Source organism: Pseudopipra pipra, chromosome 5 (genome assembly GCF_036250125.1).
Source record: "Pseudopipra pipra isolate bDixPip1 chromosome 5, bDixPip1.hap1, whole genome shotgun sequence".
Taxonomy (NCBI): Eukaryota; Metazoa; Chordata; class Aves; order Passeriformes; family Pipridae; genus Pseudopipra; species Pseudopipra pipra.
This window is the reverse complement of record NC_087553.1, coordinates 8,174,256-8,189,008: the sequence shown is the minus strand read 5'-3', so window position 1 is coordinate 8,189,008 and position 14,753 is coordinate 8,174,256. Positions and strand designations below refer to the sequence as shown.

Here is a 14,753-nt window from a genome sequence, read left to right as displayed (position 1 = left end):
CTAAGATGAGATGATCTTTATCAGATACTGTGACACAGAAGGCAAATACGTCATTACTACCTCCCCTCTTCTTAATATTAAGTCTACTATATATTAGCTCCAAGGAAGGAGCTCACATCTACTTAGAGAGGGCAGGAAAAAAACCCCAACAAACTGCCTATTTTGAAAAAGCAATTGGGTCGTTATAGTAGACGGCCCAAGAACGACAAACTAGCTTTTTGGTTTGACAGGTGAAGCAATAAATGTCTTTGCTGATCATGGAAATCCTTTCTTGGACAATGGACTGAGGCTTTAAGGCAGTTCACGAGCACAATAGGGAAGGGGGTTGATGATTTTGACAGCCTTTACTGAAGGACCACAACAAAGGGAAGGGGAACTGCCAGCTGGGGACAGTGCAGAGCAGCAGAGTTGAACACCACGAACTCTTGCAATGCTTCTCTACAAGCAGCCAAAACGAGATTGCACAAACACTGAGCTTGGTCATAAATCAGTCAGAGGAGGGAAAATGCAGGGGGAAAATTGCTCCAGAGCATGCATCATTTACCCTTTCTTCTTTTAAGAGGTAAAAGAAAAACACAGCAGTCTCCCATCTTCCATTTAGGCTCAGGAACACAGTAAAAATAGAAGAAATAAAAGGCATTTTTGAATGTGCAATAATACATATTGCATTCAATGTGCTTGTTATTCAAGAACATTTTTCAGGAGCTCCAGATGCCATTTAAAAAGCCAATATAACACAGAGTTTGATAGAATCATAGAATTATAGGATCAACAGGGTTGGAAAAGACCACCAAGATCATCAAGTCCAACCCTTGATCCAACACTGCCTTGGTTTCTCACAATCCAAACCCTGAATGAAAAAATATGAATGAGATTAGATAAGTAGTTATTTTGATCTCCAAATTGGCTATCCCTGATTCTTCTAAGGTCTGGAAATTGGAACTATTCATGTGTTACTATTGCATGACCCAACAGTCATAACCTGACAGTGCTTCTTGTGGCCATATTAGGGTTCCTCAGTGGGTGTGTCATAGCATGACTTCATGATAATGATCAAATGACATCTCCTCAGAATTACTGCCAGCCAGACATGAAAAGCATTTGGAGGAGCAGAAGATTGGCTTCAAATCCAGCCAACCTGTCCTGTGTCTGACTGTAACAACCATTTTAAACGTGGCCTCAAAACATGAGCATGGTGTGCAATAAGGCATATAATCTGGGAGATCCAACTGATCAATCAGCCCTTCTGGCCACAAAGATGTGGGTTTTCAGCAAAGTTATGCAGGGGATCCCAGACAATCTCTAAATTTACCAGTATGGCAAAAACATCATATTTCTAAGGTACTCAATGTAACACAAACAATAAAAGCTCCAGAAAATCTCCAGTGAGCAGAAAACCTTATGTAGCTCCATTGTTGCACTTAACTGTCTCTTTCCTTGTGAAATAAAATCCAACTTGACCAACTACTTTATCCCCGTGATTTTGATGGTAGAGAGTACTGATCCCTAAATGAAACAAATGGAAAAGCAGGAATGTAGACACAACTGTGCTTCAATGACTTCATGTCCCTATGTCATCTGTGTAGGGTTTCACTATCTAGAAACTGATGTGGTGGAGACAAAATCCCTGAGAGCTGTGTGGAGGAAGGATCCCTTCTGCAACTCCCATCCAAAGCACGCTGCTTCCTTCCTCCCCCCCCAAAACTCATCCCTATTTATATGCACACACTTCTTATTTGCTTCGATCCTATGGTCCCATCCCTGACTCTGAAACACTTGCATTTAGTCATGGCTTTTGTTAAAGTTAGTGCTTTATACCCAGTGAGAATAAGATTTTGTCCTCTAATCCAAACCTTCAGTCATATAAATACACACTAGAAGCACTGAAGACCAAGGAGCTACATTTATGCATACTGCTAGAGAAATGTTTTTTATTTGTTTGTGTTGATAGGGGGAAGGAGAGGAAATAGACTGGCGTGTCTGGTTTTATGGAAGAGGGTTAAATAGCAAGCCAAACCGGCTGTAGTTTACAGGGATCTAAATAAAGGAACAAGAAAAAAACTAGTCACAGAGCTTTCAATAACACACAGCAGAGCAAACTGCAAGCAAACTACAAGCAAAGTTGTCATAATGCATTGTCTTTTATTGTCATAATGCATTGCTCCTTGATTCCATACTGTGTCCAGTGAATAAGCCACTTACTATTGTCATTGGAGTGAATGGAGTTCAGATCTTTCCCATATATGGCAGGGCCTTTTAATCACCAGGGAGCAAACAAGCAATGGAATTTTACTGGCTTTCTGGGTTTGCAGTGCCCTTTCTTGCATGAAATACTATTTTCCAGTGAATGTTTGTTTCTGGGATTTTGACCCAATTTCCTGCTGTCGTTGTCCTTTAGGGGATGGGTAGAAAGCCAAACAAACAGGGCCAGCTTCTCAACAGCAAGCAGCTTACAGCGAATTCTGAATAACTCAAGGAAATCAGATTTCCAGTTACTAAGGTAACTGAGATTAGACCCAATCTATATTTTTTAAAAAACTTCTCACAATACTGTTTGCATCACTGGACAGCTACTGAAATCAAGTTCAAATTCAGACCAACTGATGCCCAGGTCAAATCTTCTCCCTCATTTTCACCAATGTAGCAGAAAAGACACAATTGGTGTTTTAAATTACTGGCATGGTGGTAGGGAAATTCTCAGCTGGCCTGCTTTTGCCAGTGTAATATATATTAACCACAGAAATGTTTGGCTCCATATCATCTGGATTGCCTAAACATTCTTGTTCATATTTACGGCAATTAAAATGCTGCACTTCAATCTTTATAATACAAGTTCTCTTTGAAGTGGCAAAGCAGCAGCTGTGGCTTATCAGACATCCGAATTAAACTCCTCATTTTCATGGCAGGGGTGTGGCTCTGTCATGGGGATATGCTGTTCCCAAAGCCAAAAAAAGCAGCAAGCTCTCTCCTCTTGCCTCCCCAGGGGTGCAGCACCCCAAAGCCACCCATGAAGGATGTTGGCTGGAGGCATCCTGCAGCACCAGCAGGTTAAGCTATGCAGGTAAATGAGAGTTGACCAAACACTTCTCCAGATCTCAGAGCGAACCCAACCCACCCCTAATTTCCACACATTGTAGCCAAGCTCCAGGAATTTTTTTTCCAAACCTGTGAGTTTTAACTGGGCCGCAGCAAAGCCAAATTCTCCCCGGCTTAATGGCTTTTGAAATTGCTGAGAGAAAGCAGGTTATCATGCAGCCATTAGGAAGATGCTAACACAAAGTCCTTAGCCTACTCTCTCTGTCTACTGAACCCAGAAGACTGAGGCAGAATTGTCCTCAGCACAACAGCTTGTATTAGTGGTGATCCAGGCTATCAAATTAGCACTGCTAGGTCCTCTGGAACATTGAGGAGTTATAAAAGGTCATACCTTCACCTCTGGAATGAAAGATTTTATCAGAGTGAGCACTGTGGCTCAGAAAAACAAAACAAAACAAAACAAAATAAAACCACCCCCCCAAAAAAAACCAAAAAACAAACAAACAAAAAAAACCACCAAAACAAAAAAAAAAAAAAAAAAAAAGGAAAGAGTGTCATTTCATTAGAGAGCTCACTGTCAAAAAAAAAGAATGAAGTGAGAAAAGGGTAGTAACATGCCCTGTGGCAGTCAGAAAGGCAGCAGGGAACATCAAAGCCTTGCAAATAAGAAAAAAACAATGGCCCGATCACAGACTCCTTCACTGGGGAAGAGATCACTTTGAAGATTACTGGAATCCAAGGGGCAGGATCCTCCAACCTTGACTTCTGAAGGAGCCCAGGAACTGCTGCTCCTGCACTCCCTTGGTGAGGGTTCATCCAGCCCTGAGCTGCTTCTCCCTAGCCAAAATCAGTTACTTCAGACAAGGACATAAAACAAGCTGCCAAAATCTCAGGACCTCTATTTACATAACTGTCATAGGTTCAGGCTCCCTCAGCCATTTAATGAATCATCAATGCTAGTTCTCCCTCACCCCAAGTCATTTAAATTTTAGAATTGACACAGTGATTTCCATGCCCCTTAGATTTCCACATGCTTGAAGGAAGATTGGGAAGGTCACGTGCACATCCATGTGCAATGACATTGTCTTCCTGCATTTAGCAGAACACACCCTCCCTTTTTATATTTGTTGGCCTTCAAAGTTGCCCTTCTGAATACATCCCAAAACAGCACATTTATAGCAAAACTTTATCTCCACAAATCTATTTATCTATTCTATAAGCTATTCCATAAGATAAATTCCAAAGGGTTTTTTTTGCCATCTAAGGACATAAACCAGAAAGTGTGCAAATGGGTGGGTTCCACTTTGCTTCACACCCTCCACAGCAAACCTCAAGGGGAATGCTCTTTATTTGTGTTCTGTATACAAGAGGGCATGAAAACATGTAATGTTGTTTCATTGCCTGAAATCTTTCCCTAACATTTTCCCCAGTGCAGCCTGGCCTGCCCCAGGGGTTACAATTTCAAATGCTTTCTTGGACACAAAACTGAACAAGCAGATAAGGTTCAGCAGCTTCCTTAACAGTTTTGCTTCCAAGCTTACGACACTATGGTGGATCTGTATGCAAAAGCTGTCTTCACTCAGTTTTGGAACATGCATGACAACTTCACAGGAAGATTGTTTCAGGTGCAGCAAGCAATCTGCAAGCACCCAAGAAATTCCCTCCAGGCACATCAGCACGCTGTCACTACTGAGCCTGGTCCCCATCTTCCACCTCATTCACTGGGCTTCAGCGGTTTTATACCCTTAATCTAGAAGTTACTTTCTAGTAGAATACATGTCTGTGTGAACAAACTAAGAAAAAAAAAAAGTCTGAGTTCGTGCTGGGAAATCAGTCAAAAATAAGGTTTTAGCCAGTGCTTAAACTTGGCATTTTGGTATTAGAAGTTCTTTATGAACGCTAATGAACTAAGCCCCAGCAACCCAATGGGCTAAATACAGAAAGGTACAGATTATCCTTTATTTGGAGATAGAGAAACAGACACATGGTGATGAAGTGACTCACCAGGTATTTAAGACCACAGAAAAAAATTCAAAGGAAAAATTACTCTAGTGGCTTAAGATACAGCTGCTTTTTCCCTTTCTCTCTTTCCCCTGCTTCCTCCTGTTTGGTCCTGCCCTCAGTGCAAGCCAGCAGGACGGTCTCCATAAGCCCTTCTTCCCAGCTTGAACCCATAAACACTTCCATAGACAAGATTTTCTGATTAGGAGGTGCCCCTATGCTTCATGGACAGAGTTTTTCCCTCTTAATGGGCAGACAAAAGGGGCAGGAAGGGGGAAAGAGGCATAAACTTGCAGTGGTGGCTCCTGACTGTCATAGGTTTACTTGTTCTAAAAAAAAAAACACAAGGGGGAATTCTACTTTTTTCTTTCCCCTGCATCCCTGTAAAAGAAAGATGTTGAATGGGAGAGGGTGGTTTGCCTCCTGCTGATCGTGGTTAGAATTACGCCAAAAGGTGGAAAGTACTGAACTGTTTCCTTTTTCAAGGGGACTTTGGGTACAGGATTTTTGTTTAGTTGTTTTTGTGTTCTCTTGTTGTTCTGCCCATACACATGTATCCTTTAATAAAGGGCTGTTATTTTTTCCTTTCTCCATACTTCCTCAATTGGAGCCTCTTAATTTCAGATTTACAGTCGCTTAGAGGGAGGAGTTTGGTCTTCCTCATAACTCATCATCCTTAACAAAACACTTCAGTCTCATTGAACTGAGACACTGACCACTGGTGGAGGGGTGACCCAGCTCAGAGCCTACCTGCCTCACTGCCGGGGAGCCCAGCGAGTCTGGGCACTGCTGTCACTGGATGCACAACAGTTTCTGCACGACAAAGCAACAGCCAAGAGGTTTTCAAGTGAGAAAGGCTGGAAAGCAGGTTTCCTTGCAAGGGTAGCTGAGGATGCTCCTGGAGAGGGACACAGTAGGGACCACACTGCCAACGCCGCTATCTGCTCAGGAATCAGGCTGCAAGCCCCACACCGTTTGTAAGCACTAAGCACAGTTCCAAAGGAAAAACACATGAAATGCAGCACTTTCTTAATGCAGGATGGAAACCATACAGCTAACACAGCAGGGCTAGCAGCTACGTAACAGTGTTACGTTCTCTAACCTTTTTGGTTGATCAAATCTGTTTCAAGAAAAGCAGGAGCAAGCTCCCCCAGAACTAGGAGTGATCCCAAAGACTGACTATTGAGCATCCTTCCCTGCTGGGCTAAGTTGAAATGTACCAAGGCATCAGGAAAGAAAAAAAAAAAAAGGAAGAAAGTCACATAATTCAGCTGTCCCACAACCTCAGTGTTTCATCCAGAATGGTCAGATCTAATCTGATCTTCACATGTCTCTGGGTCAAATTTCAGCCTTAACCAAATCCTTGACAACCAGCTTAGAAGCATGGACCAGCTACATCTTCCCAACAAGAATCAGCACTCCAAGAGTAAGTACCTACACATACGTAGGTGACTTGGTACAGTTGCCCCCCAAACCTATTTTCATCCATTTAACCACTCAGAAGCTATGAACAAAACCATCAAACCATCCCCTGCACATGCATATTTCTGAAGGCTCTAGTAAGGCAGCAGCTTCCTTGTTAGAAGGTGCCAGGGGGTAGTTACTATGAGGAGGCAATTTTTAAAGAATGAAAGCTTCCTTTGAAGACAGACTCCCACTCTTTGCAGTCACAGGCCTGCGTGCCTCAGGCTTTGTACACCTGGAGCCCAATCCTGCAAACTCCCTACGAAGCTCCTCTCAAAGGCAACAAAAGATTCACAGGACTGCATTTCTCATCCTGACCTGTTGCCTTTTTGGGTGCTTTCTCCCATACCCAGGAGGGTCCAGACAAGCCCTGCAGATGGACAGTTAATGCTGCTCTCTTGGCCCTCTCAGGCATATATGGTTTCCTGTCCTTCTTTGTTCACACACAGTGATCAAATGCACCAAGTTGTACCCTTGCCAGACAGGAGTTGGATCTTTAATACAAATTCAAATTCAGACAGCCCACAGAATAGGTCTCACATAAACAACTACTGAGAAATCAGAGTATTTTAAACAGTCCCAGGGCATTCATGTTCTATTTGTCCTGAAGGAAGGACATCCTGCAGGCCTTGTCCTATCTTTCTAGTCTCATCACCTGGTGAGCAGTGAGCAGTGCTCACCACAGTAGCACTGTGCCCTAAACCTGTATGGGACTGAGATGCTGACTGGCATGTCGCATGTGGCCCCACGAATGACACTGAAGAATAAGAAATCATCATAATGCATTTCAACTTTCCCGCTAACGACAGCCAGAGGAACTTACATGCCCCCTTTTCCTTTCAAATAACCCAGCTTTCAGTGTCACTGTTGCATTATGTATATCGATGTTGGACAAGAAATAAAAGCACAAGGGAAATTACCCCTTTCTCAGGCTGCTCCATGTCAGCATAGTGCTGTGAGTATATGAAGTAGCAATTGTGGAAAATCCCTTATTCTTCTAATACATGCTTATGTCACTCAGTGTCAAAGTGTATTTAGAGTACACAGGACTACCCTTGCATCAGACCCTGAATCCATTAATGATGGTATTGATTTCACCAGGACTAATTGTGTGAATGAAGGCTGTGGAATTGATCCTCTTGTCATTGCAGGTGGCAATAAAGAAGAGTTTTCAGGAAATACAAATTATTTCAGTTGAGTCTCTTGTTCACAGATATCTTGTCTGGTACTTCTTCCCTGCCATTATGATTTAGATACTGCATTAAGGTATGCAGGTTTTATTGACTAAGATACTCACCTATCAAAAAAGCTTCCCTAAAAAAGGCAGACCTATACTTTCTTCAAATATATTGAGAAAAGTTCAGCCCTGCTTTACCTTAAAGGCAATTTAATTAAGCAAATGGACTACTGAAAGTTTCCCTCCATTTGTAATTTATGTTACAGAAGTCCATTCCATTGGTTTTGGTGTGTGTCATTTTAGGATCCCATTCCACCTCAATGGCAGGAGAAAAAGATGTGAGACATGCTGCAGATGCATATGCTTACTGAGAAACTACAGCTACACTTAATGAGACAGAGAAAGAACAGAGGCAGGGTCCCAGGGTTCCTTGATGGCAAATCACACAAGCACAAATCTTTCACAGTATGGTATCTAAAACAGATAAATTACACTAAATAGACAGTTGTCACAAAAAAAAAAAAAACAACAACAAAAAAACAAAAACCACAAACCAGCCAACCAAACAAAACAACAAAAAGCAAAACTCCAAACAAACCAACCCGAAAAATAGCAACAAACTGGCTCCTTATTTTCTTTGAGCTGCTTCCAAGGAGGGAATGTGTTATTTTCCCAAATTATTCTCCTGCCCGCCTTTTAGCAAGAGAAGCCTTCTCAGGCAAAATTGCACAAAAACTGCATACTCTGAAAATAAATATTCCTCTGAAAGCAAACACTCCACAAAAAGTAATTTTAAAAAGAGTTATGTTTTCATTCCTCCAAACTGCATATGACATATGAGAAAAATCTCTTCTACTTCTGTGGATCTGGGCAGAGATTAGCAATGGTCAATGTCTGCTGCTATCAAGTATTCATCTGCAGTTAACTTCCTCCCTCCCTTCCTTTTCCCAGCTCTTTCTTTGAGAAATTTCCTGCTATGCAGAATGTCATGCTATCAGCAGACAACCTTGAACAATGATTTCCAACTGTCCCAGCGTGTGAAAGGAGCTGGGAAGGGGAGCCTGCTCGCTGGCTCTCCCCGGGACCGCTCTGACAGAAATGCAGACCCAGACTTTTAAGAGCTCCAGTCGCACCCAAGCGCATTTTTCTCCCCCTTTTAACAGGAAAGACAACTTCACAGAAACATTCTGCCAATATGCTGTTGCACATGCTGAAGGCTGAAAACAAAAACAGATGCCATCTGTTGTCAACAATACTTCTGTGAAAGGCTGCCACGAGGGACATCTGATTCAGCAAGTATCAGATCACTTACATTAACCAGAGCTTTACTGTATCTGTATCAGTTACGCCCGGAGACTGCCTTTATAGTCAGGCTGCCCCGAAAGCCCAGGTATTAGGATGCAAAATTAAAAGCAATTCAGCAGATCTTAATAAACTAAAAACTCTTATTGCAATTTCTTTAAAAAAAAAAAAGGGGGGGGGGGGGAGAAGGGAAACAAGAAAGGATAGATAGGTTATTGCTCCACTAACAAGCCCACTGAAGGATCAAAAATGGAGTGGCAGGACCAGCACGGATCCTGCCCTGCATCTCCTCATTCAGGTCTGCTGGGGTGGGCAAGCAGGCATCCCCTCCACCCGCCTGGCACAGAGATCTCCCTTAGTTCACCACGAACATCTGGAAAGGGGGTGGGGGTGAGGCACAGAGAGAGAGGAGGAGAGCAGAAATAGTCTCTGACACTTTCGCAGTATTCCCACAGCCCGTTAGATCTTGCATGCTGCCTGATCTGTAGCTGTAACGCGAGTGCAGTCAGACCGGCTCACTCCCAAACAAATACGGATCGTTAAGTCCTTACCTCTGGCTGAAAAGTATTCAACTAGTAGGAAGGAAATGAATAACTGCTGCTTGGGCAGGAGCGCAGCAAGAAAGACACACCAGCAGCCTCACACACAGCCCTATTCAATAAAACTACAGCTTTTCCTTGGCCCCTCCCAAAAGTCAATGCTAAGTGAATACATATCCCTTATGTTTACAATTGGCAGGCAGCGGTATGCATTGTCCTCAATTTATTCTAATAGACAGCCAATGGCTGTGCACAAGCCAAGGTGGGTTCAGCCTGCCTGCAGAGATGCCTGTCATTCCCTAGGCATGCTCAGGAAGCCACTCATCAGAAAACCAAGACCTAAAAAGCTTCGAAAATTCGTGCAAGCTGCCAAAACTGTCTTGCTACATGCCCTTTTTTGGTTATCCTTAGCAGGGCCTCTGAAAGTAAATCCTCTGTCAGGAACAATCATAAGAAATGTTAATCTTGGAGAAAGAGGCTGTCTAGTTGAACACAAATGGAGCTTAAAAAAGGAAATACATTGAATGGAAAGAGACACAGTAAACATATTTACTTTTTGCACCAGTTTAAAAAAAGATCAAATAAATAATTTTACTACAGCTAAACTTCACTGTATTTTTTTTTTTAACAAGGACCACATGTAAAAGGGAGCAGAAACGCTCTGCTGTACAATCTTGATTCTGCAGAAAAAGAGAAACACCAGTGGGAAGGGCACATGAAAGCTGAGTCGGCAGGCTTCACAGCCACTTTCCATTTCTAACAGTACAACAGAAGTTACAGACAGAAGAGCTGTGTTCTGAAATATAACTTTTAAAGAGATTTAAAACTTTGATGATGATCCTTGGCAAGCTGGACTAGTTGGATGCAGAGGTTTAGTTTATAGGTATCCAGCTATTCATCTAGACATTAAAACTGGTTCATTTACCATGAAAATAGCCCCACATCTGCATAATCCGACCAGCACTTTTCACTGTCTTTACATATTATTGATAAAGTAAGCTTAAATCTGTTTTCCTTTAGTGATTGCACACTATGGATAACTTTGCAAATTATGTAGGTAGTTTAAAAAAATGAACAAACAGATGAAGACTGACTCTGGAAACATACAAAGTATATGAACAAATTGTGAAAAAAATTCGAATATTGTTGCCTAGAAAACAGCACAGTACACAGATCCTAACCTGTACCAGCCACTAAGCAAAGATGCAGGACAACACCTGACTGCTCTAAGGGGGCGAGATTCCAGACCAGGAGATATTCTGCAGATTCATATTTGGCAATAATATACACAAAACCATTTAGGGGGAAACTGTGTGTGAGATGACTTTGCAACTGAATGGGCTAAACTATTTTAATGCCTTTCTGGGTCTTTTTTTCTGGTCACTGGGCCCCATGGATTGAGTCATGTGTAATGCAAGAAGGATTCAGTCCATAGACAGTAAACTAATCTTTATAGTGTGAAAAAAATCAAAGAGAGACAAACCTACGCACATTTACAGCAAGAAATCATAATTATACTGGTGTAATTTTAAATTTCACAGCTTTATTAGATCAAGTGTGTTTGTTTAAAGTGGTGTTTGTTTTTGGAAGGCATTTTTTCCTTCATTTTAACAACCCTTTGGAAACTTCTTCTAATACCAGACAGCTTCCATGATGTGGCTACGATGGTTTAAAATATTAAAAGTAATACCTACAGGTTTTGCAGGGTTTACTAGACAAGAGAGAACAAAATCCTTGTTCTCAGTCATTCCACTAGCTACAGAAATTATTAGCCTTTATGTATCCATGACCAAATAAAAAGAGGTAGTGACGTTATGTAGGAAGGAATTACAAATCTCTACTGGGTCTTACCATCCCCTAGATTTTCAGGATGTAAAACACTGAAGAATCCAGGCTAAGGAGAAAGTGCAATTAAGGGATGCTAGAAAAGAAAACTGAAGAAGTACCCTCAGGTTCTCATTCCAGCATGGACATCAACTCCTGCAATCTCAGAGTCTACTGCAACAGGGAGCTAGGAGGGATACACCACCTAAAGCTGAAAGCAACTGGGAGTTGTTGTGGTTTTCTGGTTTGTTTGGGGTTTTTTTCACTCTTTAAAGTCACTTACCATGAGTTTGATATTCCTTTGTCAAATCAATCCAAACTCCGTGTTCCAAGTCAATTTTCCATTAAAATTCCACCAAGAAAACCCCCAACAATCTTGTATTGGGGAAATGACGTCGTGAAAAGTAACGTTTGCATCCTTCTTGCTAAGCTGAATTTCACTTAGAGAAACTTTTGAATTCCATTACTTGAAACTTGAAAGCCAACAAACTGTCACAGATACCATAGCTTTCTGGGAGATACTGCTGGAAACATGAGCTATGAAAAATGCAGAGTTAAATTCTGATGGGTGCCCCTTTGCATCCTATGCCTAGGAACCACCTCTAAATATATAGCTCTAAATATGTCTACTGTAAACACATAGCTATAACAAGCTTAAATCCACAGCTGTAAGAATTTAGGGAACTATCATGGTAGTCCTTGCCCTCATCCCCAGGGCTGCAACTCTAGCCACGCTTTCCTATCCCCTTTGCTTTACAAATCAGAGACCCTTTGGCACAGCACAAAGCTACAAACCCTTTTGGCAGCTTAATAACTCAACTCTCGGTTTATGATTGCACATATAAGACATAGAAAGAATATTATATGCAAACCAAGTACAATTTTAATATCAATATCCTGTAATGGTAAGTAAGGGCCCTGCAAGTGCTCCTTGCTGCGATCTTGAGCTCAATAACTTGGGGCAAGGGCAGGACTGCTCACGATGAAAGCCGAAGTGCTTATACATGTTGGGCTCTTAGTACATTCTTGGAGACCCTAAGCCTGCAGTCAGTCCCTCAGAAGAATCATGTTAGAAGTACCTGGAAATCTCTGTCGAGACTGTGGCTCTTGCAAGTTTATCAACTTTTCCTACAAAATTTACAATCTAAAGATGAGGTAAGGCTGTGGTCTAGAAAGTACACCATAAATCATCCCCTAGAGGTAGGTCTGGTTGCTGCATGCAGCCACTCTGAGGAACTTGCATTTTGGCACTGCAAAGCCCTCAAGACTCGGCAGGCAGTGCTGGCCAAAGGGGCCACTTGGGTTATTGCTAGTCCAGGCCCCTGACTACCTTCTTCCCGAAGCAGCTGTGACAGAGCTATGTTCCCCACCTGAAAAAAAGGTCTTTGGAGTATTTGGGGAGGGATCATATTTTGCTTTTCAAAATGAAGCCATTTTTATTATTTTTATTATTGAGCTTCCCAAAATTATTTTTCTTCTCTTTATTTGACATGGCGTACCTTGATCATTACTGAGTAGAACTGTCTGCCACCACTGTCACTGCAATGTCTTCAGCCACCATTTCAGAAACACATTCTGAACCACCCCACCCCTGCACATTCCCACAATACAGCAAAATGCATATAAAGCATCAAATACACCACACGGAAGGCCGTTCTTCCCATCTGTACCAAACTAATTTGGTTCTTGCCTCTCATCCCCAAAATCTAATTTTTTTTAATTGTTTCCACAGCTAACAGTGGGTCAAAACTGTTCCAGTGCTCATGGCATAAAGATAGAAATCTTCAGAAAGGAGCTTCTCATCCCCAAAAACTAATTTTTTTTAATTGTCTCCACAGCTAACAGTGGGTCAAAACTGTTCTAGTGCTCATGGCATAAAGATAGAAATCTTCAGAAAGGAGCTTCTGTCCTGTAGCTGGCATAGATGCTCCATGTTTAGGCTGGGAGACCAAATCTCTGCTTAGGAGAATCACAGTAGTGAGGACTGCACTGGGAATAACCAACCCTATTCCCTAGCACAGAGACTGACACAAAGAGGCAGGATTCCTGCTGCTCCAGGGCAATGATGATGTATCACTCAGATACATCATCAAGAATGACAAGAAAGCAGTCTTTGTTTGCTGTCCTGGTGCCAGTAACAAAGGTACGACACGCTGGAGCGCTGGCATAGGTCAGAGACACAAAAGGTTATAACCCTGCCAGCAGCAAGGGTCAGCATCCACTTAGTCTGCAATCACAGCTTCATCTGAACACAGCTCTCACTCCAGTAAATGCCCTCAGACCCAACCAGCAGTGCTTTTATCCAACAGGTCTGAGTTCTCTTCACAGCACTCTTCACACTCAGGCAGTGCAACAGTTCATTGTAAATGAAAGTCTGTCATTCTTCCTCTTTGAGCAGGACGAGGAGGGAAGGGAGTTTTAACACTTCCAATGACAAAATATATCCCTGGAGGGTCACGTGGCTGGGGCAGAGCCTTGGTCCTACCCTGTAAACCCTCTAGGGAGCTAAAGGAGGTATCAAAAGACCTTGAGAAGAGAGATAGGGCTACCTTTCCTGACAACACTAAACAAAATTTTCCTCCTCCTCACTGCATATTGGAATATTCAGCATAGTGTTGAATATCTCTAAGCACCCCTGAAATACCAGGCACAACTGCATTGTTCTTCACTTTCAGTCCCTCCAGTGCCAAGTGGAATATCATGATCAAAGGTGAGGAAGGAAGAAGGACTAAACCTCCACTAGCCCCCAAAGGACACAACTGAGTTGGATAAGAAGCATAGGCAGAGAAAATCAGTAGTTGAGGAGATGGGACACCAGTGTAACTTATGCTGCCTGCCCTCTGTCAAACACATGGCAATAAGTAGGGGTAACTTTTCCAGCAATCTTTGCTTTTTTTCTCCCAGTGCAGAGGGCAGGAAATGTGCCATGCACTCTGGACTGGCTCATACCTCCTCTCTTGCTCCAGGCCAGAGCAGAAGATCATGGTTTGGCTCTGCACATTTTCTCATACCTCCTCACAACATAAAGAGAGCACAGTGTGGGTTTTCCCTGACCCAGCAGATGATTTCTAAATGATGCTATGGCTAGGCCATTTCCACAGCTCATCTGAAATTAGCCTCATCTTATATACAGAGGCTACAGCCCAGATGGTGGTGCTCACAGCTGTGGCCATCTGACATGAAGGTGAGTAAGCTTAGATTTGTGAGCGAGCCACCCAGCTGGCAGGTCTGTCTGGGGGATTGCTTCCAAGGGCATGAGGGAGAAGCCCACACACCATGAGATTTGATCATCCTTATGATTACCTCCTGGGCACAGAAAAGCTGCTTGTATGTTAGACAGGCAGAGGTAACGTTTTAGGAAAATTTTACACATGCTGCTTCGGGCCTTTTGGCCTGAAACAGCGCAACCC

At 42.5% G+C, this 14,753-nt stretch overlaps 1 protein-coding gene across 4 annotated transcripts in view; it reads right to left on the bottom strand.

The window, feature by feature from the left end:
• Window positions 1–9,736, bottom strand: part of CALD1 (caldesmon 1) — a 196,902-nt gene extending 187,166 nt beyond the window's left edge. For all 4 annotated transcript variants that reach the window (XM_064654348.1, XM_064654347.1, XM_064654349.1 and 1 more), the window contains exon 1: window positions 9,532–9,736. The gene's annotated coding sequence lies outside the window, so the exon portion shown is untranslated. The remainder of the gene's footprint in view (window positions 1–9,531) is intronic.
• Window positions 9,737–14,753: the final 5,017 nt, after the last annotated feature.